The sequence below is a fragment of the Mizuhopecten yessoensis genome, unplaced genomic scaffold, assembly GCF_002113885.1.
Source record: "Mizuhopecten yessoensis strain PY_sf001 unplaced genomic scaffold, ASM211388v2 scaffold8231, whole genome shotgun sequence".
NCBI classification, from domain to species: domain Eukaryota; kingdom Metazoa; phylum Mollusca; class Bivalvia; order Pectinida; family Pectinidae; genus Mizuhopecten; species Mizuhopecten yessoensis.
Window position 1 is genome coordinate 20829 of NW_018407444.1, and position 5403 is coordinate 26231.

At 37.9% G+C, this 5403-nt stretch overlaps 1 long non-coding RNA gene across 1 annotated transcript in view; it reads right to left on the minus strand.

Annotated features, from left to right (window-relative positions):
- LOC110455483 overlaps nt 1–3123 on the minus strand; it is a 15381-nt gene extending 12258 nt beyond the window's left edge. Inside the window, exon 1 of the long non-coding RNA XR_002463453.1 lies at nt 3047–3123. This is a non-coding gene — a long non-coding RNA (uncharacterized LOC110455483). The remainder of the gene's footprint in view (nt 1–3046) is intronic.
- Between the last annotated feature and the right edge of the window lie 2280 nt (nt 3124–5403).

The following is a 5403-nucleotide window of genomic DNA, read 5'->3' on the forward strand; positions in this document are numbered from 1 at the left end:
TTACCCGTCACGGAAACTGCTCTAGTAATAAGGAGTTGCCCGTATTTAGTAGGGACACGTCACGGAAACTGCTCTAGTAATAAGGAGTTGCCCATATTTAGAAGGTAAACGTCACGGAAACTGCTCTAGCAATGATATAAGGAGTTGCCTATATTTAAAAGGTAAACGTCACGGAAACTGGTCTATAAATAAGGAGTTGCCCATATTTAGAAGGTAAACGTCACGGAAATTGCTCTAGCAATGATATAAGGAATTGCCTATATTTAAAAGGAAAAAGTCAAGGAAACTGCTCTAGAAATAAGGAGTTGCCCATATTTAGAAGGTAAACGTCACGGAAACTGCTCTAGTAATAAGGAGTTGCCCATATTTAGTAGGGACACGTCACAATATCAGCCAATTCGGCAAAAGTCTGCCTTTTAACACAATAAACATTACGTACCGATAACACGTAATTTGATACACAGTAAAGGTGTTCCCGTTGGGGTCATTACTGAGTACAATGGCCTCTCTAACTCAATACATCACAATTGACGATAATAACATAACCCGAAATCAATATTTACCGGTATGCTTTCATATCTGACAATAATGCATCCTCATCCAGTCTCCATACGTATAGTCAAAGGTTGATTGGCCATTGTCAATGATTGAGTATACATGAAAAGCGGAAACATGAAAAATAAATATTTAAAAGGGAACATAATGATCTGGTCTGGTGGCATGGATCAGTCGTAAATATTTCATAAATTTTATCTTTTTACATTGCTGGAATAATGATAAATCGACAAATTTCTGAATTGAATTCTAGGCCTAGATTCAGATATGGGGATGAACCGACACTTGTAAGGATTTTAATGAATTCATGGAAGGTGAGAGGGTAGCGTTAACATTACTATTAATGTTACATTACGCGCTACGTTAACGGTATTTGCGGGACAGCTCTGGGTCAGAAGGATGCCGAGTCGAGCATTCCATAATCAGGCTCCCTGTATTACAGTCAATTTAAATAATACTAAATATGGGTACATGATTTGGTAGTAACTATATAACAAGTTATTTTAACATGTGGTGATTTTTAAATGCCGTTCAAACGTGATTCCTTATGCAGATAAGCAATTGGTAACTAATCTCTAAACAAAAAATACTGTTGACAGGCCACTAGATAAGCAGCCTTATCCTTGCTGGTATCAGGAGGGGTCTGTTCTGTTCAGTAATTTATATACTACATGATATCTCCAACGATATGTGTCAATTTAAAGTGTGCTTACACCGACCAGCCAAACAAAGCAAAATAAAAGTTGGCATATGTACATGAACACGTACATGTGCCCGTAAAAGGGGGAGGGAAACCTATATCCACACTGTACCATTATCAGTTAACCTTAACCACTATTGCAACTATACAGTGATCAAAATTGTAACAACAATATGTTAATTTTACAATTCCCTTTTATTATTTGCCATTGTGATAGCAGACTTGCGATGCAAAATTAGCATCAAATGTATATATAATTAATAGACATACTACGAATTCAGTCCTGTTCTTTTACGAGCTTGACTATTTCACTTTTGACAACCTGAGTGGAGTCCCGCAGGTTCTTGAAAAAACTCGCTGTATCCATCTGTGTATCGTTATTAAGAACCGACAAGTGTGGGGCCAATGCAGAATCTATGGTTTCTTGTTAATTGTCATACGCTTTGAAGACGTTGAAGAAACAAAAAATGATCTGGTGCCCCCATTGCGAAACCTATGATATGTATTTGTCCACCTCCCTACCCTTTTAATGCTGTGTATAAAGACCCCCGTTTTCCAACGATCTTAGCTGTTGTGAGGATATACCCCCCCCCCCCCCCCCCCCCCCCCCAAACAACCAAACAAATACCCTGATTGACTAACCTTACTTTCATCTAGAGCTTATATTTCATTATCAAAACTTTCCACACAAGACACTCTATTTGAGTTCTTCACGTGTTAAAGATAATTGATTCAGACAACGGCTACATATAGAGTCATATCTAGATCGATGAGAAATCAACACGTTATAAATTATTTATTTGAAGAAGTCATCGGCATTTACTAATCGATACCATGACATAATATGAAATAATCGTTTTCAGTCTGACTCATGAGACCAGACCAGATCATACCAAAACTTTGAGACCAGACAGGACCATGTTTGAAAGAACACGTTTCATGAAGGATCCAATGGGTGTCATGTGTCCCTATATATACCTGTACTGTGTTGCAATCATGCGTTATCGGTGTGGAATTGTGCCAAAAGCCAGACGTTTGCCGAAATGGCATATACTGGCCACGCATGACAAAACAACTGCTTCTGAGGCAATTGTCAGACACATTTTAAATTGACAAGTACTGTTTATTCAAGCAGTTGCCATGACATGTACCTACGAAATATGGCTAACTCCTTTTTACTAGAGCAGTTGCATTGTCATGGCGGCTTATGCGAGCCATCGTACTACAGGGGCAACGTATTCGTACAGGTAATCTGCTTCACAGTTATTTGATAACGAAACTAGGACACGCACGCACACACTGTAAGTTATCTTTACTTGCTCCGTCTAACACATTTGCTTTAGCCTTTTCTTTGATGTAATAGATATGGGGACTGTTAAGATGTTAATTTAAAACTTGATATTTGTTGGGGAGGGGCAACGGCAACACACGTATAGGACAAACGTATTCTGGGGTCTCCGATACATATTTCTCATGTCTTAGATATTCGACTGTACAGTCACTGTATGCGACAAACGACATAATATAATGTGTATAAAACGTTAGGTCCCGACAGTGACAGGTAAAATAACAAAATCTGCTGCATTTACTCACCCCAAAAGTTATTCTGTGATCGTTCATATAGAAATATAGAGGACATCTAACAATTTCTTCCGTAACATCAAACCTATACCATGGATGTGGCTTATATTTATAAATCTTTAACAAGTGCGCCGCCCGAGTGAAATATATTTGTTGTTACAGAGGTCACGTAGATATTCTGTTTATTACATTTTATCAACAAAATCTTACCTCGGAAGGCGAGGAAACACATCAAGCTGAAACCACTTGCTCTATATCCTGTATATCCTGTTACATGTAACGCTAGCACGACTAGACAATCCTACGCAACAAAATATAGTTATACGTGCAAAACATAATACAATATAAAGAATTCATTGTTAAATTCCCTTTGATGCTTATTTTAATATAGTAGTGGCTTTGTTTTATTTTCTAACAAAGTATGCCAAATTACTAACCAAATGTTATCATTTGAAAAAAAAGTCCTGTCATACCAACTCAGATCACTACGCGGTGTTGATACTTTGAGGCGCCAAATCTAAAATAGTAGGAATTGGGGAAAAAGCAGAGTGTATGTGTCACATATCTTGGTGATGAAATATAAACACCGCTTGTGCAATTTATGCTTAATCACTGTCACAGATAGTCTTGATTCTTTTAAACTTTCTGCCAATCGCAAAAGGTCACCTGCCCGACCGCGTCGGTTTTCTCTGGGTATTCCGGTTTCTTTCCATATGACCTTTACTTCCCGGTTTCTTCTCATATGACCCCATTAAGACCTTACGGGCGCTAACATCCCGGCTTACAAGAATGATTAATATAAATTGATCAAACTCGTTTCATAAATGTTGTAAAAGAAATAAAGTTTATATATATATATAGTTCAGTAACTTCGCGTGTGCTTTTCAGAGAATGTTTATCGGAACCGATAACGTCATGAAAAGCGTCGTTCATGGCAAAGTACTATCTGCCTTGCCATTTTAGCAATGATAGATGACCTTGCCATATAGGTCATTTATCATTGCTCAAAGGGTCCGATCATGTGAAGAGATTCACCTTGCCATGTATGAGCTTCAGCGACAGCCTGTGCAATAATCTATTAAACTCAACCCAGTAAAATGCCTTTTGATTGTCTAGGAATGCAACAAATGACTTACAGATCTACGGTCCATATAATGTTGTAAACTTTCCTTTGTAATAAAACCGGCCAAAATGCTACCAAACAATGACCGAACGTCTAGCTATAATGGTGCAGGATATGGAATTTCTTCTGATTTCCGCAAAATTATGATTAAATTTTGCTTTATGAATGTCAGTGTGATGTCAGGATAGCTATTAATAACCATTTACCTTTACTTGCTACGTTATCACAATACCTTCTTTAAAGGGGCTGGTCGGGGGNTTCCAAAAGTTATGCTATGGCAATATGATGGTCAACTTCTGATTGCAATGTCCAGTTTTGACCACTGAAATATCGGGGAAGCCCCGCGTAAATTTAGCGCAGATCTATTCATATATGTCACGTGGTGGTTTCGAAAGTGAGGCAGTGAAGATACATGTAACAACAATAGCACGCCGTCTATCAGCCATGTCGGACTCAACTAGCGGACAAGACAGCAATACTATACGTAAATAAATGTTTTCAATGGTCATGTATGATGCAAGTGTAGTATTCCTACCTATATGTTGTTGTTATATATAACGGTATTGATACCTCGTGCCTGTCAAGACTTTTACATGCATCTTTTTCTTTCGCCGCGATGTTTACATTTGACCTTGTTGATGACGCGCATGCGGTAAAATTACATCACCGATCTGGGTCAATTGAGAGTTTTAGACTGTCAGGTGACGATTAAGGATTTCTTTAATATAATTATAATTTTTACTCTTAGGGAATGAATTTCAGCCCCTTTAAAATTCATTGGATATCTGACTTTCATTACAATGGCATTAACAAATTAAGCTAAAGAGTAGCAAACTGTTCGCCCGCATATTGGCAATGTTCAATTAAATATTCTTTCATGACAAGATGATTACCAGGGGTAGTTTCCTTAATCCGCGTTTAACTTAATCATATGTGATGCTTTCGTCTAATATGGCATACGCAATTCAAAATATGTTGTTTCAACTATTCTCATCAGTTCGTTTTCTCTGTGTGTTTTGAAACTCGTTGTCAGACTCATTATTATCATTTTATCTCGTCAGTCCTGAGTAATGATTTTTCTTTTCTTGATCCCTTATGATTTTACTATCGAGTTTAAGCTCATCGCAGGTTTCTTTGTTAGAACGACCTTTCCGAACGAATCTGTAAAATGTACCAATATCTACACTCGCATATTCGTGCAGATCTCGGACCTTGGCCTATTCGTATGCTTAGCGCGCTCTTCGCTGCTTACGTTGAAAGATGGATTTTACCCCTTTGTATTTTTGTAAGATGTCACACGATTTTTCTGGGGTTTCCCATCAGCTAATCACGTTCTTCGCTGTTCTCTTATTGTAGAGTGCAGTTTCTGTAGGTCACAATAATTCCAATATGGCTTAAAATGACTTAACAGACTTATGAGGGATAGTCAAAGCAGCTCCAGAGT